At 39.8% G+C, this 23,553-nt stretch overlaps 1 long non-coding RNA gene across 2 annotated transcripts in view; it reads right to left on the bottom strand.

The window, feature by feature from the left end:
* LOC137156233 (uncharacterized) overlaps positions 1-22,539 on the bottom strand; it is a 91,601-nt gene extending 69,062 nt beyond the window's left edge. For both annotated transcript variants that reach the window (XR_010920708.1, XR_010920712.1), the window contains exon 1: positions 22,418-22,539. This is a non-coding gene — a long non-coding RNA (uncharacterized lncRNA). The remainder of the gene's footprint in view (positions 1-22,417) is intronic.
* Positions 22,540-23,553: the final 1,014 nt, after the last annotated feature.

Here is a 23,553-nt window from a genome sequence, read left to right as displayed (position 1 = left end):
AGAGATCTAAAATAATTTTTTTTAAATCAAGTGGCTACCAATTGATATCAGATTGTTAAAATGTTAAGCCTGAAACTTCCCTTCTGCCTCACACAGTAAAGCAACACAACCATTACCCAGAGAAAGATAAGTGATATTCAAGAACATCTACAAAGTCAATTTACATTAATCAATGTACTTGAAAAATGTGTTATTTAGCATAGGTTAGTGATTATGTATTCAGTTCTAGATTGAATAACAGCATGGAAACCAAGAAAGAAGATGCAAGCCTTTCTTCAAAACCCATCAGCTCCACCAGAGCACCTTAAGTGAGTGATCATATTTGGAAATGCAACCCTTATTTCTTAAAGGCAGCAGGAGTCTGCAAGCTTTTAGTAAGTCATCCTAATAGAAAGTTGACTTCTTTTAGATAGCATGGTGCAAACCAAACCTCTGTGGTACTGGACAGGTTGTTAAAAATAAAGCAGCTGAAGTGAAATATGATCTTCCTAGACATTTTGTTGATTTACTTCGGTTAAAGCTATGGACAAACCCATTCAGAAAGAAAGAACTGATCCCAACCTTCACCCACAACATAACCCATGTGTTAACTGAACTCTTACATTATCCTTCTGATTTTATTTCTTTTAGTTATAGGTTATTTAATCCTTCTTGATTCTAGTCAGTAGAAGCAGAAGAACTAAACTACCATTAAAAAGAAACATATCTGCTCAATTGGAAGAATAATTTAGGGCTTGTCTACATGATGTGTTAGTGCACACCAATTTTAGGGCACATCAATGTCTTTACAGTAACTGTCTGTTTAGGCCCTGCTGCTCTACATTAAAAAGTTGCCTACTGAGCATTAATGTTGTCCTATTACATCCCATCTTGTGAAGGCTAGTGCACTGCGTAGATGAAGTCATACTCTAAATTTGACAAAAATGCTCTCCAGAGTTTCTTTGATAATTAGGACCCAAAAAATTAGGTAGCATTTGCCTAATCATCTACACTGTTGGATGCTTATCCAAATTACCAACCCTTGAAATCATTGGAGATTCATAAATCGTAAGTCCAACAAGTATTTCCATCTACTAATGGGGAGCCAACACCATCTCGAGATTCTGGATTAGCAATCTGCAATGTAATCTAGTCTATCTTTTCCTAAAGACCTTCCTTTATGCTCCCTGACTCAACCAATGAAAAGAAAGGGTCATTCTACATTGGAAAAATGAAGAAAACCTTAATGGGTCTGAAACTTTTGTACATCTCTAACTCTGGGCTAGTACTAGAAGTGATCAGTGACCATTTATACTTTCTCAAGACCTCCCAAAGACAATGTAGTACAGATTTATCCTCGGCTATGGAATAAGGAAGCAAGCACACGGCTAGTTCATAGGACCTGAAAAGCTTTTTGTATTCCTGTCTACAATAGTGATATTCTCTTCTCACATCTTTAATTCACAAGAAGGTGACTCCTTTTGAATTCTTAAGAGGATAGTCACACAAAATATATTTGAAAGTGGTTGAATGTCACAAGGCAACCTCATAGGCTTCATACAAAGTGGCCATTATTTCAATGGAGTAGAGTTGGTTCACCCATAGGTTTAGACTTGGAATGGAGGGAGGACTGCCCCATTCCTTGATGGACATGGAAGCCTTTTTTTTTTTTTTTTTTTTTAAACAGAGCTCTCTGGGATTCAAGTTGCATAGGTGATGAGTTTGTACAAGTGTAGGCACACATGGAAAAATCATGGAACAAGTCCTCAAGGAATCTATTTTGAGGCACTTGGAAGATAGGAAGGTGATCAGGAACAGTCAGCATGGATTTGCCAAGGGCAAATCATGTCTGACTAATCTGTTTGCCTTCTATGATGAGAAGAGTGGCAAGCAGTGGATGAGATATACCTTGACTTTAGCAATCTTTTGATATGGTCTCCCACAGTATTCTTGTCAACAAGTTAGAGAAATATAGGTTGTTGGAATGGACCACAAGACTGACAGAAAGCTGGCTAGATCAGGCTCATTGGGTAGTGATGAATGGCTCTATGCCCACTTGGCAGCCGGTCACAAGCAGAGTGCCCCAGGGATCAGTACTGAAGTCTGTTTTGTTCAACATCTTCACTAATGATCTGGAGGAAGGGGTGGATTGCACCTTCAACAAGTTTGCACATGATGCTAAGATGGGGGGGGAGTGGTAGATACACTGAAGGGCAGGGATAGAATACAGAGTGACCTACACAAATTGGAGGATTGGGCCAAAAGAAATCTGATGAGGTTCAACGAGGACAAATGCAGAGTCCTGCACTTAGGATGGAAGAATCCCATGCACTACTACAGACTCGGGACTGACTAACTAGGCAGCATTCTGCAGAAAAGGACCTGGGGGTTTCAGCGGATAAGAAGCTGGATATGAGAGTCAACCGTGTCCCCTTATTTCCAAGAAGGTTAATGGCATATTGGGCTGCATTAGTAGGAGCATTGTCAGCAGATCGAGGGAAGTGATTATTCCCCTCTATTCAGCATTGGTGAGGCCTCATTTACAGTAGTTGTGGGCCCCCCCACTACAGAAAAGGATGTGGACAAATTGGAAAGAGTCCAGAGGAGGGCAACAAAAGTGATTAGGGGGCTGGCGCACATGATTTAAGAGGAAAGGCTGAGGAAACTAAGCTTGTTTAGGCTGCAGAAGAGATGAATGAGAGGGGATCTGATAGCAGCCTTTAACTACCTGAAAGGGGTTTCCAGGGAGGATGCAGCTAGACTGTTCTCAATGGTAATAGATGACAGAACTAGGAGCAATGGTCTCAAGTTGTAGTGGGGGCTGTTTAAGTTGGATATTAGGAAAACTTTCACTGGGAGGGTGGTAAAGCACTGGAATGGGTTACCTAGGGAGGTGGTGGAATCTCCATCCTTAAAGATTTTTAAGGTGCAGCTTGACAAAGCCCTGGCTGGGATGATTTAGTTGTGGTTGGTCCTACTTTGAGCAGGGGGTTGGACTAGATGACCTCCAGAGGTCCCTTGCAACCCTAATCTTCTATGAATCTATGACAGAGGGCCAGCCAGGGCGCCATTGGATTTTCCCTTCCCTCAACCCCGCTAGTATAAATTTCAGTAGACGGTATGTTACACTGTTAACCCCTTTGCAGCCCACGGAACCTGTGGGCAGCATGATTTAGAATGATTGGCCTGTCCAGGAGCTGGAGGGAGTTAGATGATAGGGGGAAAGCAAGGAGATTCTGCAGTTTCTTCTTACCTCCAGTGGACCTGTGTACTAATGGGATAGCACCTTAAGCTTCTTACAGGAAAAGCTAGTAGGAAACAGATTTGAAACTAATGCTGTTTCCATTTCCTTAGATGAAAATAATTCACAAGGGAGAATTTAAGCTAGTGTTTGAAGTATAAAGTAATCTATTGAGAGTTCAGACCTCCTGCACTGGTGACAATTACACTGAACCTGAAACACACAAAAAAACCTTCGTTGCCTGGTCATTTTTGGCTCAGATAGATTTCTTCTGACATCCTAAATGCTAAGGTTGAAGTTGTCAGAGCAGCTCTCTCAAAAGCCACCCCCACAGTAATGGAAAAAGTCTTTAGACTAAACTATTTAGTAAACATTACTCAAACCTAGAAATCAGAGTAGTAAATTCCAAGAAACCTACTTGGAGGGAAAAACATTTTTAGTCTAAGATAGAAACATTTTAGACAATTAGAAGTAAAATGGAAATATTTAGTCTGTCAGCAGATGGACATGGTATATATCAGGAATAGGGGCACACACTTCAGCAGTCTTTTAAAAATAGCAAGATTTTCGTTTATATTTGCTACCTCTGCAAAGCTGAGGCTGATTTGAATTAGCCATAAAGTACATGTTTTATTATCCTGCTGACAAAGATTTTCTTAAGATGCCCATAAATTGCAGGATGACATCCTAAAGGCCAATAGTGGGTGTGAAGGTGAATCAAAATCCCAAAGGACTGAAAGCCATAACATATTAGGCTGTTCTTCTGTCATTTCTTACAAGCTCAGCAGCATTTGGCAGGGTCTATACTTAGTGAGACACACAAGCATTTCAGGAATGGTGTTGACAGTTCAGATATTGCCCTTTCCCTTACTGGGTCTGTACAGAACAAATGCCCCAGCACCGTGCTGTTTCATGCTGTGCTGTCTTCTACATGAGATTTTAATTGAGGTCCTGATCACTTGCAGTGAAAATACCTAGGCTTTTTTTTGGGGTGCAAGAATAGGAATGTTGACAATGCTGGTGTCCTGCCCGAATTCCAACACATATAATTACGTTTTGCCGACCTAAAATCTCCATGAAGTTGCAACTAGATAAGGTTCTTTTGTTCCTCAGTTTCTGTCCTAAATTCTAATGTAACAAGACTATCACCTCACATAGCAATTTACAAACTTAATAAACCTCTCAGAAGAGTTTTATAAATCTAAGATAGGATTAAAAGGCAAAATATGGCCTGTTAGGCACCGCATTCCCTCTGTGGTTATGCAAAGGTCGCCCGCATGGAGGCGGAGCATATGGAGTGCACCGTGCACTCTTCTCCATGACCAGTCACTAAACTGCCCCTTTTGGGGATGACTTGTCTGCAGGTACCATTTGTGTTGCAAGTCCCTACACTGGGAGAAGATAAGGTTTCAAGGGGTAGGTAATACTTCTTGCACTTGTACAGAGGCCAGGCATAATTTGAGCTTACTCATAGCTGTCACCTGGAAAAGCTGGTGAGGTATCCCACATTAAAAGGAATCAGCACACACTGCACTTCACAGCCAGACCCAAGCTTTCACCAGCACAACATCTTGCACTGCTTTCTAGCAAATGAGTCCTTTGCTTGCTCTCCATTTTGGTGTTGATGCTATTTATCTAACCATGCTACTTACATAGATTCCTCATGAAATAAAGCTAGTTCAGTAACCTGAACACATGCATTAGGATTTTTCATTTACCACATGAAGTTTAGTATGAAGAAAATGTTTTTATTCACAAAGGTCTTAATTTTCTCATCCATGTTCTCTCTCACACACTCATTGTTAATACTTACAATGGAGTGCCATTCTGCAGCAGTAGTTCCAGTCAATGTACACATACGTTTTAATGGATACGATTGTAATGATGCGGTCCAATTTTTAAATGCACAATCCTTTCCACCTTCTCCATTTGATAGTGGACGTTTCAGAAACTATCTTCCCTGATTCTGATGATTTGATGCCTTTCCCCTTTAATATTAAAGCAAGTGTAACTGTACATGTATGGCCATATGAGATTGTGGTAGCATCCATTACATTTAATTTATAAAATATGGCCATTTCTATGGATCTCCAATGACTACTGCATACCTAGAATACAAAAATCTCCTAGTGCACCACAGAAGACAGATATCATAATCACATGTAACAGGTACTCATTAGCCTCTTAAATGTGACCCTAAAGAAAAAACACTGAGATTGTGCCATTTGCTGCCTCTTTATGATGTACCTGGATTGCCTGAAAAATCTTGTTTTGCTTTTTACAGTAGAAATGTACTTCCTGTCTTGTTTAGAAGACACTGATAACCGGCTACCTTGTGATGGAATTAGTGTCACCAGAAGAGTCAAAAAAGTGGAAGTGTAGCAACTAAAGGAGATGAGAGATAGATTTTTTAATCACTGTGTAATTTAAAGCTAAATAATTTCAATGGTTAATTAACATTTGAGAAATTGTCTATTACAGATTTAAAATCCTCAGAACTCCAATTAAGGAGCGAAAGGTAATATACATCCTGGGGAGATACCCAGGGAAGACCCTAAGTGATATTAGTGACACTTCCAAAGTAAAATATAAGCAAAGCAAACAAACCAGCCTTAAGAAAACCTCATACATACTTACTTTCCTACCCCCTCTTTATATAACAAAGTAGCAAGAAAGGGCACAAGCCAAACATTTTGAAATCTCTTTCAGGTCACATTTGATATAAATTAGCCAGAGCCAGTTCATCTTTTGTCTGCATTAGTCTCTGTATCTATAGAGGCTATAAAGATGAATGGTAACCATTGATTATTGAGAGGGATCCATCCGACACTCTCAGACAGAAAACTAAAGTCTTCGGCATTGCCAGTGTAAGCAGGGTCTGAATGAGCTCTTCTCTGCTAAGGGTGAAGGAATCAAGACCAGACTGTATTTACATGAACACACCCACTCTGCACAGGTACCCAGCAGACAGAGCTGTGTCGCCAAACTAATCAACTTTGGCTGGTGTTGGATTACAAGTCTCTTTACAAATTTGCTTCACTTGAATGCAGGATTAATGAAATGTTATCCTTGTTGTCTGACTAAAGGGCAGCAGAACTGTGCTCAGCTGTCACCCTCAACTGAACTTGCTAAGCAAGGGGCTCTCATGCCAGACCCCTGTGAAAGGGGAGAGACAGTGGGGACAAGTGTCCCTGCCAGGAGGGGCAGCTCTGCCTAAGAGTCCTAGGTATGGTTTAACTGACCTCTCCCCACCGTTCAAAAATTAAGGCTTCATTAGAAGTCTTTATTTTGTTAAGTGATCTCTAGAGCTGAAATCGCTTGTGGGACAGCATTTTCTACCCAGCCTGCTTCAACAATAAAGTTCCCTACCAAGAGCTAAGAATCACTGTGAGCGGACAATCACTATGAGCTGGCTGGAACCTTAAGGGACCAACCAGCAGAGGTCACAGTAGAGAAGCAGCAGCAGGTGATGGTGTGCATCGGGACGGCTGGCAGGGCGGCCAGTGGAGCAAGGAGAGGAAAGCCAAATACCAAATGAAAAGAAAATATACAACTTCTTGTTTTTTTCTGGCATACACAGAAAAAGTGCTGTGCCAGAAGCAATGATCAGGGACGTAATTTGAAATAAAGGGTATGTCTACACAGTCATGTAAACCTAGGGTTACGGAGATTCAAGTCAGCTGACCCATGTCAGGGAACCCTCAGGCTTGAGCATCTACATTCCATTTTAACCCTAGGTTAAGGATTTTCCGACCTGTTTTTGAACCTATGGCTCTGTCCACACTGCAGTGCACAGGTCCAGGTCTGAGTCCAAGTAAACCTATCCCACAGGGCCTAGCACCCCCACCCCAGTGTCAGCACTATAGCCCTAGGAATGTGTTGCATTGTGGGAAAACTAATGGCCACCCCATTTCTTAACTGTGATGGTGCTATTGATGGGACACAGGTGTGCCAAAGGAGCACATGAGTGCATCAACTGCATAACTAGCTCCTTTGGTGATGGTCTCAGTAGAATGACTGCAGTTTGAGCAGGTTTTATACTGAACTGCCATCTAATCTGAGAATTGGGCTCCCCAGCTCTAGGCTGAGTCATACTGGCAGAAAAATGCCCCCATGCACCTGTTCTCAGGATAATCAGGGCATCAGTCTCCAGGGCTGTCAAACTATTAACATGAAACTTTGCAATTCTCAATTTTTAAAGTGAGACATTCAATCAAGATGTTGTTTGGTTTGTGTATATTTTGAAGTTTGACATAAAAATGTAGATTTCAGAGCACAAATACGCCCCCCCGCCCGCAGTCAGGCTACCGCTAACTGCAGAGCAATGAAGTGCCTCCCATGGGCTTGGGGTGCAGTGTGCTCCAGCACCCCCCAGGTATCCCTTATCCATGTCCCTTCCCCTACCCCCCCCCCCCCCCGCTCCCCCAGAGGTAGAGATAAGAGGATCTCCAGGGAGCTGTGGGAAAGTTTTGGGGACGGTTCCCACTCACTGTCCTCATGGTGCAGCCGCCTAGGTGCCTCTGCACATGCAGTCCCACAGTGGGCAGGAGCGGCCTGGGAGCAAGGGCCAGAGAGCGGAGTGAGACCAAGCAGCTGCCCTGAAGGCTTGGGGAACAGCATAGCTCCTGGCTCAGCGCAGCCAGGGGTGGGATGACCCCACCATCCTGGGAGCTAGGAGCCACCTCCCACTTGTCAGCTTTACTCCCTGCTCTGGGCAAGCTCTGCTCAGCAGTGAGGAGGAACTGGAGCCATTGCTGCAGGAGGTTTTGGGGCTGGCTCCCACCTCACCACCCTGACGACATATGCTACCCAGGTGCCCCTGCACATACAGTCCCAGGGAAGACAGTGGGGGGGGAGAGGCAGAAACTGGACCAGGGATCAAGCAGATGCCCCACCGAGTATTGGGGGCCATTTCTACCCCAGCCCTGCGGAGCCAGGAGCTGTGCCAACTCCCCCTCACTGCAGGGCAGTCATTTGGTCCCCATTCTGCTCTCTACCCTCTATGGGGCTGCATATTCAGGGGAACTCGGCAGTGTGCTCTAAAAATCTGGCTGTGCTCTTGCGACCAGGAAGTGGCTCGCTTTGCAAAAAAAAGCTTCTTCTGAATGGTCTCTGTTGAAAACCCTGCAGGCTCTCCAGCAGTGTGCTTGCAGACAATGGGTTAATATTGATCTGAGTTGCTGCTGTTCGCAAAAGCAGGTGTGGTTGCCATTTGCAACAGAGTGCATCACAAATTGTCAGCACAGAGATGACTAAGGAATTTGCCCCAAGGAACTCTGGGATACATTGGGAAGACTTCTGCAACCCAGGTCAAGCTGGGGTCATGGGCACTCAGGAAAGCAATAGGGCTCAGATCCTAGGTCCCAGTTTAACATAGGCTTGAATCCTCCAGTCCTGCAGGGTCCTGGAACTATAGGTTTGAGCCCTAGGTTAACAATTGGCATGGGGTTGGTTAAGCTTATTGGGTTGTCATACCTGAAATGGAAATATTAGCTTTCAAAAGCCAGATGAAAGGGAAAAGTCAGAAATCAGGATAAAGATACCAGACTCTGGGAACAGAGAGAAATGTAACCTCTGCACCCACTGGGGATCTCATCTGGATGATCAGTGTGTGGAGAATCTCTTTCTTTTCCTGTATGCATACATGTCTAACTGCTGCCTATGCCCATTCTGTGGATAAACAGAGAACTTCAACTTCTAGTCCTGGCACTTTTCAGACACAAAAAGCATCCACACTATACTTAAAATTATTAGTTAAATATACTTAATTGTTAAATTTCGCAGCCAAGTTAAAATACCTGTCATTCTATGTGTGAGATCAGTGCTAAAGACAAGAGCTCCTTAATAATTGTTTCCCATCAGTGATATTGATTCTATACATTGGCTGAGTACATTATTGGCATTCAGATAATATTTACAATATGTCAGATAGGAAGGTATGGTCATCAGGAAGCTCCTTTGGAAGAAATTAGATACTGATGCTGCAAACAAACTTTTATGCATATACTTATCTCAGTGTGAGAGTAGTTCTGCTACAGTCAATTGCACTATTCACATGCTTAAAGTTAAGCACATGCATAAGTATCTGGAAGATCACTGTAACGTAATGAAATTACAATATTGCTTTATCCTTGTTTATTCTCATTTAGTATTATAAATAAACCTTGAAATTTATGCAAACTGGTGTTTCTGCATAGATTATATACCATTCTTTGTGGAACAAAGAACAAGTGATCAGCACAGTATCTTCTGCAAATATGGATTTATGACAAGAATTATTTCATTACATTAACAATATTCAGCCTCTGTATGTTTACAGTCCACAGCGTACAAATCCTTGTATTCCATTTTTAGCTGAATTCTCTCCTTACTGCAACAATTGGTGAAAGCAATCTTGACAGCAAGCCTGCAGATTCACACTCTTCTTCTGCAACAGATGATTAGTCATCTTTTGCATACCAAAATAAGTATTGTTTACAGTTTGGCTTTTCACGTTCATGGTCTCATCTCTAATGATGAAAACTACTTGAAAAATCATGAGCTAGATTGTGCTTCAAAAGGCACAGACCTGAATTGAGTTCAGAGACTGAATTCCTTTTGGGATTCCTAGTGTGCATATGCTGCATTGACAACCCTGCTACCATTTAGCTGGGTGCAGCGTTCACTTCTTTTCCATGACTTTCGATTACCCCATCCCTCCATGACCATGTTGAGAGGCTAGTTTAACCTACAGAATTAGCTAGGAGCCCTGGCTCCATTCCCCAACCACATTTTGAGTAATCTCTGCACCAGTGAAGGACCTTTGCTTTCTGCACTCATCCCCAACACACAGTACACAAGACTGCAAACATCTGGTCCTATGTTACTCATCAAGATTCAGCAGAGAGGGCCAGGGAACATCTGGCATTAAGGTGGGTGAGTTATTTATGCTAAGTGTTTGCATACAATATTCTGAAAATAGCACCCTCTTCTTGGTACACCATTTACATCTTCTATTCTCAGAATCAGTAATTTGCTAGTATCAAGCTGAATAAACATTGTACATCTCTCACGTAAAAATAGATCACAGCTTCGGTCCTCCAAGGTGTAGGTTGCAAGGAGCTGCTATCCACATTGGATAATTCCCATCGATGCAACATTTAAGCCTGTTGAACACTGATTTTTGCTTTTTTTGGAACGTGACTGAAAAAAACAGTTTACAGTTTTCTTTTTATTTGGCTCTCACAGCAACCTCAAAAGCCTTGTTTCCCTAGCTGGATGTTTCTTGGATTTGTCTCAATAATCAGAGAACATTCATCCTTCACCTGCCCAACAAAAAAAGAGGGCCAAACATAAACTTGTTGTGTAGTGGAGGCAACTGAAATTAAGCCAAGTGCATCAAAACCCTCATGCAGAGGCCTTGAAGTCCATGGGAATCTTTCCATTGGCTTCAATGGGCACTGGACTAGGCCTTAAATGCTTTCATTCCTGCAGAAAGAGAACTAGCTATGATATTTGGCATTGAACTCAATGAGCTTCAAACTCATCCTCCTCAAGCTTGTAATTTGTATTCTTTTTTCCTTGATTCCAGATCAAGTATGATTTGCTGTTTCTGCAAGTTCACAGAAGCTATATCACATAGGACCTCAAAGCAGATTTGTTCCTTACCTCCATAATTTCCCTTAGGTCAGATGATCTCCATTTATATTTTAACTTTCTTGACCATTTATGCTTCTCCAAAATTTTACTTCCATTTCTGGAGTTCTGACAGCACTAATCATATTTTCATTTTCATTTCATTTTTCATTTCATTTTCAATCCACCAAGCCATGAGCCTCTCCCTCTACCTTTCAGCCCAAGAATTCTTACCCTGTCACAATAACTGTTCATCTTCAGACTGAGCTTGCTAATTGATACTGAATCCCCTCTTTTTGTTTTGGTTCTTTGAAGTGTATGGAAAATGTATACATATTTCCCTTTTGTAATAGGATGAGTTAATCTATCCTTTATCTTTTCTATTGACGCATCTAACATTTGTATATGAAATACTCAATTCTTTATATTCCATAAGAGAATATGATCGATGGAGAAAAGCCATTTATTCAATTAAACAATTACAAACAATAGATTGCAATACTTCAACAATTTCTGAAGTACTGATTTTCATTTTTAAGTTTGTTTTTTGAAAAAATAAAATGAAGAGATGGACCATCCAATTTATGTAAAAATATTCAGTGGCAGCACACAGGAAAGTGTATTGATCTTAAATTTGCAGTTGTGTCATGTATTTTGGTTATTTTTGTTCAATAATTTATTAAAGGATTTCACATAGCAAGATATGATTCCTTCCTATTCTAGTTCAGTTTATATTCTTTCAAATCTCACGGTCATAAAAATGAAATGTTTTCAATGATCAGTGTGTAAATGAAAGCAATCTTTCAGTTCTGAAAGATAATTCTGATAACAGCTGTGATCAAGTTGTCTACAGATCTTTGGTGAGGTTATGAATCTCATTTGCAATGTTACTTAACATACTTAGTCTCAATAGCAGTGTCAGAGGCCATGATCCATGGTTCATCAAATAGTCCAAATGTTCCAAAAGTTTTTATAACTAACTTTTTCTCCCAAGCACTTGAATCTCTTTCTTGCTTAATGAAAATAGCCAAAGATAAAATTTAGCAATTAAAATAAGGCTATTCAAACTTGTAACCATTTTTAGGTAAACTGGATAAAATGCTTCAGCGATTTATGCTCCTGGCCTTTAATTATTAATGGTACCAAAATTAATGTAACTGGAGTGAATGCATAAGGGAGAAAGTATCCACTCATGAGATTCCATTTGATTTAATGTTACTAGCAGAAACATGGTGCTGTAAATTGAGACACAAATGGAGGGAGCATAACTTTGTACCCACTTAGTGAGCCAAAGCTGCCATACAAAACCCTCTTTTATAGCTTCCACCCCTTGAAACAGATTCTAACCATCAGATGCCCAGAATCTGCATCCTTAGTGTCACAAAGATCTGTGCTGAAGCCCTATGCTCACATGGAGCCCTTCTGAAGTCTATAGTATTCTGTGCAGGGTCAGGATGACACCATGCAGATTTCATGGTAGGACTGGGATATTACATGACAGTAGAGCAGCTAGGTAGACACCTCCAGATTCTAACCAGCCACAGAGAAATGTCTTCATTATAGTATTATCATGAAACTTGGCATCGACAAAACTCATCCAGTTTGGGAATGGTTACTAATTCAAGACTGATTTTCAAAAGTTCATTAGGTAGGCCCAGATTCTATTTAACCTGATCTACATAATGAAACCATGAGAAATATTTTTCCATGGTTTAATATAAACCTGAAATTTCATTTGACTAAGTTGCCCTTTCATATTTAAATCTCAGTCCCATAGCTACAGTTGAAATAAATGGAAACTGAGGAAGCTTGCTTTAACTTCCTTTTCCTTTGTTCAGTCTCCTGCCTCCCCTCTCTCTCTCTTTCTTGTCCAATAGAGCCCAGTGTTTCTCAATGGACAGTGTGTGGACTAGTGGTGGTTGCTGAGATCTCCCTGATACAGTTTAGGAGGCAGCAAGCTGGTCCGTAGTATCAAAAAGTTTAAGAAACACTGATAGACAATATCTACTGGTTAATTTGCAACAAATAGGGCTGTTAGACAATTCTCACCTCTTCAGAAAAAGAAGAGTTATTCTGGCTTGAAGGTCACATTTGCTATTTCATAGACTTTAAGACCAGAAGGGACTATTAGATCATTTAGTTTAACATCCTGTATATAATCACGTGCCATTACATTTCATTCCGCTACCCCTGCATTGAGCCTAACAACATGGGTTAAAACTAAAGCATTTCAGTCCTCAGGAGGTTGAACTGTTGTATGTTACAAGTTGAGAATGGGAAAGACTAGCATCCCCAATGGCCAAGGCACCTGCAATGTTAGAGAATGTATTAGGTGAGATATGGATCACCTACTAGAATCATATTGCAGAGGAAGGGAAAAAGCCCCCAAGATCCCTGCCAATCTGACCTGAGGAAAAATTCCTTTTCATTCTGAAATCTGGGCATCAGTTTGACCCTGGGCATGTGAGCAAGACAGAACAACCAAGCACCTGAGAGAAATGATTCCTTCTACCATCTGAGAGCATTGGTCCACCCTATTCTCAAATCATATCCAGTTGTGGTCAATCCCTGATGCTTCAGAAAACACAAAAGCACTATAATCCACTATACAAGCTGTGCACTGGGGAAAAAAGTATTTCCTGGCCCATGCAGGCTGAAGCATGAGATTTTATTACAGTCTGTACCTTAATGCAGAGCATGTTATGAGCATACTGAGGGTAATGCAGAACTTCCTGTTCTTACTATAGCCCACAAAGAGCTGAGACAAACAGGGGGAATAACAGATCAGACTCCAAGGCCAGAGGAGACCACCACACTGTCAGCCCAACTCCCCCCCAGAGAGACAGTAGAATTTCTCCTATAAAATGGGTTATAATACATGTTTTTAAAATAGATATCTAATCTCACCTTAAAGTCTTCAAGTGACAGTGAGTCCACCCCCTCCCCTGCTAAACTCTTTCAATATTGAATTGCCCTCTCTGCTTGCAAGCCATCTTATTGCAAGGCTGAATTTGTCAATCTTCAGCTTCTAGTTATTGTGTCTTGTTATGCCTTTGTCGGCAAGATTAACAAGGCCCCACACTATCAGATGTTTTCTTGTATAAGTACCTGGACACAGTGATCAAGTCACAGCTCAACCTTCTCTAAGATAAGCTGAATTAGTTGTTTTAAACAATTTTACTTCTAAACAAATGCAAATAAAAGCAGTTCCTGCATTTTAAAGCAGCTCTTCCAGTATGCATTTTTTTCTACAGTTATTGATATCTTGAATTTTTAAAAAAAATAATGTTACCTTTCTGTGTGATTAATTAAATAGAGGGGGAGAGAGAGGAACTACATAGTTATTTTTCAAACACTTTATTGAATAATTACATTAGATTTTGTAATGAGATTTAATTAAGCTGTGATTGTTCTATTCCCAGCTTCATTATTTGGACTAGATAACCATAATCTAGGCAGATTTTAGTGAACCAATAATAGTTCTGAACATTAAGTGTGTTGAGCCTCCTTTGTAGAACTGCAGTCTGAACGCTAGGATGTGTCATCCTATACTTCATTAAATGTTAACAAAAAGATCTCAACAATCAATTCTAGAATAGCTAGATAAAGGTGATAATGATTTTTAACAGATGGAGCAGCATTTTTTTTCCAGACGTATTTGGTAGTACTATTTTCCTTTCTCCTTCCCACTGCCAAGATAATTACATATAAGAACCATTTTGTCTAGGCTATTCTACAAGGAATCAGACCCAAGTGTTAAATTGTAGCACCTGTCAAAAAACTAATCTTTTGTCTGTGAATCAGATGTGGATTGTTTTTGTTTTTTAAATGAGGCTCACATTCTCAGCAGCCTGACTTCAGGCAGGGATGATCACCAGTGTGTATAGTGCCAGAGTGCTCAGAATTTATCCTAGTCTGTTTTGCAAACTTCAAAGAATAGTCTCTAGCAAGAGCTCCAGCAGTGGCCTTTCCTGATCCACTCCTTGCTTATGATAGTTTGATGGAATGACAGACTTTCAGTGACCTTCAGCTTTTGATGTTTTTGTTCTTGCTCTGTCAACACTCCTCCCTCCTCCCCCCCCCACACCTTTTTAAGGACCTTAAGAACATCTTTATGCTTGATGCACTACAGAAACCAGTCTGTTAAAGCTACATTGTCAACCTGTTTAAGGTCACAGTTCGATGAGCAATTGTGTCTAGTCAATTATATTTTAGACCTTTCAAATAGGAGCAATGGGGCATGCATATATGGCTATTATCAGCCTCAGCAAATTTTTAATTCATTGTTTTGAAAAATAATCTGTGAAAATGTCATTCTCCCAGCTTTGTGTCTCTGTCAGATCTCTTTCCTGACTAATGCAGAACATGGTTGATTTCTTCCATCTTTATTTCAGGATCTACTATTCTGGATCAGCTGCAGTATCTAGTCGAGCTTCACCAATAAAATACTCCCAGAGACAAATTCATCCCCATTGTAAATCTACTCATCTCATTTTCGTTACAGCAGACATGATTTGGCCCTCCCCGCCCTCCCCCAAGTCATATGGAACCAAAAAATAAGTTACCAGGCTGAATAATTTATTGTCAATAATGTAAATGGTAGCATGTAGTGGAAAATATGCAAAGCAACACAATCAAATATCAGCCTCCACAAGGAGAGAAGAAAACCCAACAGTATCTGCAAAGTATTGACAAAACATTGCTTATTTAGGAACATTTCATTATATTTTAACTCAAGGGGATAATGACCAGGAAGACCAAAGAAAAGTTCTAAAAACATTTTTTTCCAGAGCATCAGCTCTAGCAGATTGACTTCAATAAAAGATCAGATTTGTGGAAGCAACTTCTATTTCCTAGCAACAGCAGGGGATTGGAAGCATTTATCTAGTGACCCTAATACAAACCTATCTGTTGTCAGAGACTGATGAAAACAAAACAGAGAATCTGTTGTTGTACTGGGAAAGCAAAGCTGTTAAAGAATAAAACAACAGAAACCTGTCTGGAACATAAAAAGGCAGACCATTCTACTGAGAATGAGCCCACACCTGTTTTCTTGGGGCTATTCTCTCAGGTCTGAGATTGAAATGTATAGAAAACAATGAGTACCTCATTGTGTTAAAAGGAAAATTGATGAACTGGTCTTAAAATGAAGTACTGAACCAAGCCTCCAATTAGAACTTAATCAGAATGGATCCTTTCTTAATATTTGTAAAAGACTATTTTGTTTTAAAAATTGTTATCTATAGTTGCATGTATCTCCACATCAGCCACACAGAAAAGAGCAGTAGAGAAAATGGAAAATTACCACAAGAATGGTTGGTCATGTTCCTTTTCTGGAGTGAGCAGAGGAAGTAATAGGACTCTCCCAAGAAAGCCTGTTCTTCTAATAATGTAATTTTATAGACCCTGTGTGTTTGGATCAGCATCTCAAGATTTGCAGACTCATCTGAACCGGCCTTCAGATATTTGGCAATGCATACAAACTGGTGAAGAAAAATATTTCCATTTCATACTGGTTCTATCAACAGTCCCTCCCTCAAAAGAAAAAACAGCAATAAGATCCCATAGGAGTGGATTTGCAATCAGCAAAATAATCTGGCCTTAATGAAAATACCTGCCCTGTGTCTTTTTGACTAGATTAAAACAGAGGAAAGCTGTCCACATTAAAAACTAGGAGGGAGAAAAATGTAGGGGACTGCAACTTTTGTTCATCTTAAGATTTAGGCATAGCTTGCACTGTAAGTGCTCAACAACCACAAGAAGCCTCTTTATCCTACTTTTCTCAAGAACCCAAAGAATTAAAGAGAATGGTGTAAATAGTTTCTAGACCATGACATTAGGCAGCAAATAGAATTCCCAGTATTTTCATCAGCTGCTTCTGCTTTCACTGATGTTCATGGAAAAACTTCCATAGACATCAATAAAAGCAAAGCCAAGCCCTCCCTCTTCCAGTATAATAATGGTCCTTTCCCTGATAGTTCCAGGTCAAGAAGGTGACTAGCCATCTATGACAGGTTAATATAACAATTCCTTTCATGGTCAAATGTTTAGATTTGTAACTACTATGTGTGTATAAATATATAGCATTTCTGAAAGTCAGACCATGTATTTAGATGGCCAAATATGGATTTTAGCATCCACCTGTGCATTATAGAATAACGTAGTACATAAATTCAATTCTAATACACAAAAGGGCAAAAATTAAGGACTACATCTAAACTTTCAAAAAAGATAGTTTTGTTACGTTCTCTCAAATTTATATTGGCGATACTAAAGTGTTTTTAAGAACAACCAACTTATTGAAAAAAGACTTCTCAATCAGGTATCATTATAAAGCAGATAAAGGATTTAGAACTATTCCTTCTTGTCCTTGATTTCTGCCACACGTGCCTTTTCTTTGTAAGTCAGTGTATACAGTGACGCAGATACTCAATATTTAATAGCTCACTCCAGTGAAATCAGAGACACTGCAATTCATCCCATATTGCTTTGCTATGTTTATGTCACCACTTTCATCAACATGTGATGCTAGTGGGTCATCATCATAACTCCATGATACTGTGTATTGCTTCGATATGAGCATGCAATAGCTTCATGAATCAACATGGTTTCTCTGCTCTTCCCTTGCCAGGTGAGAGTGAAGAAGTTTTTCCCTCACACACTTCCTCCTGACTTGGGCCCAATGGATCTTGAAAAGTGTTCTTGTTGCTGGAGTTTCAAAGTAATGTTCATGCTACTGTGCACATATCAAGAATTACAGAGCACTTCTGTAATCCAGTATTCTGATCACTCTGCCTGAGATCCAGGCAGAGCAAGATAAGAGCTGATCAGAACCGCAATGGGCCTCCATGACAGCCATATGTTGAACCTTGCACATTCCTAGGTCAACGCTTACTTACAGCATACATTTGCCCAGTCATATAAATGATGGGCTTGATCCTAGGTTCATACAAAACTAAGTAATGGTTCAATATTACTCACTACCTGCAGTGGGAGATGTCACTAACTAAAAGTTAAGGATCCCCGTTCCTTTGCATGAGGTCAGTACTAGCATGTTCGCTCTACCACTCTCAGCTTTAATTTTTTGGGGATAGTTTGTCGTCATATTGTAGGAAGATCCCATTTACTTCCTGCTAAGAATGTGCTATAGAAATTTCTCTCATATACGGCAGCTATTTATTATACAATGACACTATAATAGCCCACGGAATATTTTGTTAACCCTAACAAAATTTTCAGTCATGTCTTAGAGGCCTACATCCCATTGACTTGAGATGAGATTGAGGTTCTATCACTTAAGCATGTCTGAAAAATGCTTACCCATGCATTTTATGGAACATATCAACTATTTAAGACTAAATGGCTTAAAATTGGACATACCTCATCTACAGCACAAGGAAAAGTGGTCATGTTTTATTTAGAAAAATAAATGTTTGATAACAAAAGAGAAATTCGTGGTCAACCTCCTTCCCCTCCCATTCAACTCTAAAGTTTTATTATCATCTGTAGGAAATAAAATAAGAAGCAAAATATTTAAAAATGAGACCAGATAAAGCAGTATGGTTGTGTGTGCTTAAGTTGTTTTGCTAAAAAGCTCTTCAGTGCCTTAGGTACTTAGATTTAAACTCTGGCTCTAGTTCATGAACAGGGGAAGGAAACCTTTTCAGACACCAGTCTACTCTGGTTGAATATTGCACGAAAGGGGTTATACAAATGTGAGCGGGGGAGGGGCGGCCGCGGAAGTGATTTTACTTCATACGTGGTAACAGAATAAGGTCAACTAGCAAATGCTAACAGTTTTTAAAGCAGGAAGAAGTTTAATAGACAGAAAAATATACACAATAGTATAAAATATTCCCCCCCCCCCGGTACTCTGTGTGGGCTCCCTTGTTCCTTTGAGACACTGCTTCACATTGGTAGTGTTACAGAATTGCTAGCTCCGTGGATAGTTTGGAAAGCATCATGCATCCTATTCAGGAACTGCTACTGCTAGTAAGGGCCAATATCAGGAGCTCCCTTCTATAGCTGACTAACTACTCTAAAAGCTAAACAAATATTTTCAGTTATTTATTGCTTTTTTTCCATTTACAATGCCTTCTTGATTTAATAAAAATTACATTTCTACTTTGAGCAATATGCATGACTGCCATTTCTTACCATTGCATTCCATGGCAGTTTTGCTATTAGTGACTTTGCATTTTTAGATTCCATTTTTTTCAAGAGAAAGTGGCTGTTAAAGGCAAATCAATTGAATTTTAAATTAACATTTTCACTAGTATTGCATGTATTCTAAACATAAGGCCTGAGAATCAGTACTAGGCTGGAGTTAGTCTTCATGGTCAGTCCCAATTCTATGCCAGAAGACTCCTTAATTCAGTTTTTGACCTTCAGAGCGCTTATTGGTTGTACATGGAGTTATACAGTTGGGTAGCTTCCAGCAGACAGTCCCTTGCATACTCCATTGTATCACGATTGATCTTTTAGCACATTGCTTGTTCACTTTGCCTCCTGCCCCCCTCTCCCCGCAATCAGTCCAATGAAATCTGACTTGAGTTTACCAGTGTCTCTCATCTTTTGTTAAATAAATAATCAGACAAAAAAATAGAATCAACATCCAAAGTTTTTTCTTCAAAAAAAATATTGTTTCAATAATATGGGAATGCATTTAAAAGTGCCCCCCTTTTAAGAGGGAAGAAAATTTTCTTAAATTTAAAGTATTGTGATGCTAATGTAAAAAGGAACAGATTTTGCACACATTTTTGGAGGGTTGGTTACTCTGTATGCCTACTGCTACAAATCTTATCTCCTTCCGGGCTAGTTGATCACCTGATGTTACCATGTCTATTGGCAGAGTGACTGTCTGCTTGCTCTCCTGGGTGTCAGGAAGTTTAAGTGGAGCACTTTCCCCTCAAACAGGCAGTGCAGATAATCCTTAGTTAACATACCCAGCAGTGTGGAAGCTACTGAGTATGTAGGGGAAGAGCCATGGAATAAACATCCATAAGAGAGTTCCATAGATCCAACAGTTCTTTTTGAAATAAATGTGTTGGTTCCCCCCCCCCCCTCTTTCTCCTGTGTCTGTGGGGAGGAACAGTTGTGCTGTTTGAGAGGAGTTAAAAGAGGGAAGAAACTAAGAGGGGAGAGACATTTTAAATATTCATAAAGCTTTTATTTCTTTAGTCCTAAAGCACAATAGTGCTAATGTCCCCTCCTCTACGGGAGCCACCAGAGAATACATCCCTTCAATGCTGGAGGTACTGGGATATTTTAGGTTTTAACTGTTAACCCTTCATGAATTTAGTCTTCCCCCCACATGTTGTATTTCAGAAAGAACACATACTGCTTTTATTATCTGTCAAATAACCCTCATCTACTTCTCTCTTCGGCTAAATGTGGTACGATTCAAATGAGACAGCTCCAACTTTCTCCTTCCTGATAATGTTCAGTGAAGGCAACCATACACAATACAGTTCTTTGCCATAAATTACCAGCAAATTATGTGATTGGATTATGGAGTTTATTTTTCCTGCTGTAGCACTTTCATATTATAATTTTGTGGGATTTTAGTGGAAATGCATGGGCCCTACTTAGCAGGAAGTTGAGCAGCCAGATGGAATGCCAGATGAATAGGAGAGTCATTCTGATGCAGAAATGCTTCCTGATTTGGGGGAAGTAATATTCCATGAGGAGGATTCTGATAACTTGTGAGACTAGTCAACTCTGACAGCATCTGTGCCAGTAGATCTCTATTGAATCTATTATAATGGTAAGTCAACTGGAAGGCTTTATTTAACACTGGGGGAGGAGGGAAGGACAGCTCTGTGTCTCCTGGAAGACTTAGGAAGCATTTTAGGCTTCTTTATATAATAGTTTATGTAGTATTTACTCCATTAAAGTAATACCAATAAGACTGATCTCTGATTAGTAAAAAAAGACAAGCCTGGCTTGTGACAAAGGACGCAAAACATTTTGTTTTATTCCAAATTCATTCAAACATCATGGGTTCAGAAGTTCAACATGAACATTGAGTTTGCATTGCACTTAGAAGACATTGTGAAAAAGTAGAGTCATTTAATTACTGAACAATCATTAGGAAAAGTATATGATTAAATTACAGGGGATGTATTACAAAATACAATTTGCAAGCAATACATATTGAAAAAGATAATTTGAGAGATCTGCAGTCTCAGAAAGACCCATATTTAGTCATCCCAAGTTGTAAATAATGTACATTAAACATCCATCTGATTCTGTACAATGTGTTAACCTGTTCTAGCGCCAAAGCATGAGAGGTCATTGTTTCTGAAACTAGAGTAGAACTGTTGCATAATACATCTGAAAAGATCAACTCTGGAGGCCATTCTGAAGAAGGGACAAGTTTTCAGTTTGTCTTCTCAAAATTAACTGAAGACTGTAAAATGTGTAAAGGCATCAGTGAAACCTTTAACACCAAACAGAAGAAATCAAGAAAAATGGGACTTGGGCAACATATTGGTTTTGTGATGGTCATCTGTTAATGATCACAATGTTATCTTTTCTATAAAGCCCACAAAGTGATCATCTGCTTACACTCAAAAAGTTCTCCATCTGGCTTCGTCTCCTACGGTGTGTGGCAGTCCTCTACATGTCAACCTCAGTAAATCCACACAAAACAAAAACCCCACCACACACAATCTTCCAAATCCAAAGTTAGAGTAGAGGCAACTCTCACCTATAACCTCTTCACAGACTGTGCAATATACTCAGTGCATGGAGTTACTTCATAAAAATAGCAGGAGAAGTGTATATGTAAGGTGTGAGAATAATGTATTGGTTGATAATGATGATAGATGTAAAAAGAAAAACAAAAATACCAAAAATCAGAGATACCAGAAAAGGTTAGCCTTCAGGTCAGTCACATGTAACTACCACAGGATTTATCCCTAAGATAGGGGTGAACTTCTCCAGATCTTGTTAGCTTGGAGACGCTTTAGTTATTCCCTTTCCAACATCCTATTCCTAACCCTATTGCACATGGGAGCAAGGGTAATGAGTAGAAGAAAAACAAAAACTTTTCCAGCAGAACTGGAATAACATTTGCAACAGGAGCCTGATACAACAGCAAATAAAAAACCTACCCCAATCTTAGCTTCCTATAACCCACAAAGGCAAAAGACTCAATGGAGTCCACTAAGGTCCCTACTGAAAGATCTAATTATACCTGGGAAGCACTTACCAGTAGATACTCCTATAGTTAGAGCCATAGAAACCATTATAATCCTAAAGATTAGTGAACCACTGCATGATGGGTCAAGGGCTGATGAAGCAGATTGTACTTTTAATAACTTTGTACATCTCTCTGACACAAAACATACTGTTTAGATTCCTAATGATGTGATAGAATGGATGTAACAGTGCAAGTGTGAGAGACAGGGCCACTTCTAGGCTCAGGACAAACTATCTCTGGTTACCCAGTCAAGTGGGAGGAGATGAAGATTGTTTTTAAGCTCTTGCCCAATTTAGGAGAGCATCACATGCAACAGACTTAGTCAGGACCAACAGATAAATCACTATAACAAATCAAAATGCTCAGATCAGGCCTACCTTCCCTCAGGGGATCTCCAACAGAGAACACGCTAATAAGACAGGCAGGGAAGCCATTCCTTCTACTTCTTTTTCCCTCTCTCAGAAAAAGCACTATACATTTGATCTCCTATTCAATCAGGCCTCTCCTGGCCTGTGTGAATTTCTTTATACTACTCACTCACCCACCCACCCACTCCTTCCAAGCCTGGCATCTGATGCAGGTGTAGCATTGTGGAGCTGATTGAGCCTGCGGTAGCTCATTAACCCAAATTCTCCTGGCCAATGTGGGGTTACTACACCTTGTTAGAGGTTATAAATATTTTTAGCTGAGGCAAAGCATTACCTCCTTAAGCAAACTGGAATTTAAACACTTAATCAAAAATAAGCTAATGAAGGAATGGCCAGAACAGTGAGCATATGAAATGAAGGGGGAAAATTCCACAAAATATGCCCAATAGTTGAAAATGTTGATATAATCCAAGGCCCTGCAAGGAAGAATGAAGTGGTTCTAGTCAGAATTGTGGTAGGTCATTGTGAATTAAATAGAAATCTATTTCTAATAAACAGACATAAAGATGGACTATGCAAAACATGTGAGGTCCAGAAAATGATAGATTATCTCATAAAATTGTAAATACTGTATCAGTGAAAGAAGGTATGTATATGGAAAATGCATTAGGGTAACAACATTTTCTTTGCAGCATCTAGCAAGAATACAATAAAAATGGGACCCAGTTAAAGATGTTATTTTGCAATTCTCTAAGAATATCCATTAAAGGTAACAAACTGTAGGTCAAAACCTATCTGTGAAACCCAGAAAATGTCAGTCATAGACTCAAAAAGTGAGTCTGCTCTGTCACAAAACCCAAGAAGAAGCTGTTCCCTGTTGCTTCAGGAAGTTAAAGAGGAAAGGGTGCCCAATCACTTTTGGAAAGCCATGACAGCAATAATATAAACTCTTTGCGCACTGATGAATTATTTATAAATATGGCATGTATAATCAGTAATGTCTGAAATCCCTAGTAAGAGAAATGCTCGCAGTTCTAACGCTATTTTATTGCCAGTAGAGGTATTTTTACATTTTTAGAGGTGGCAGCTGGATAGGAATTTAACCAGCTCTCCATAGCATTAGATGTACTTTCTTGTCTAGCAAT

Source organism: Emydura macquarii, unplaced genomic scaffold (genome assembly GCF_026122565.2).
Source record: "Emydura macquarii macquarii isolate MOO-44397 ecotype Brisbane River unplaced genomic scaffold, CSIRO-AGI_Emac_v2 contig_1390, whole genome shotgun sequence".
In the NCBI taxonomy this organism is placed as follows: domain Eukaryota; kingdom Metazoa; phylum Chordata; order Testudines; family Chelidae; genus Emydura; species Emydura macquarii.
This window is presented reverse-complemented; position numbering and strand designations above follow the sequence as displayed.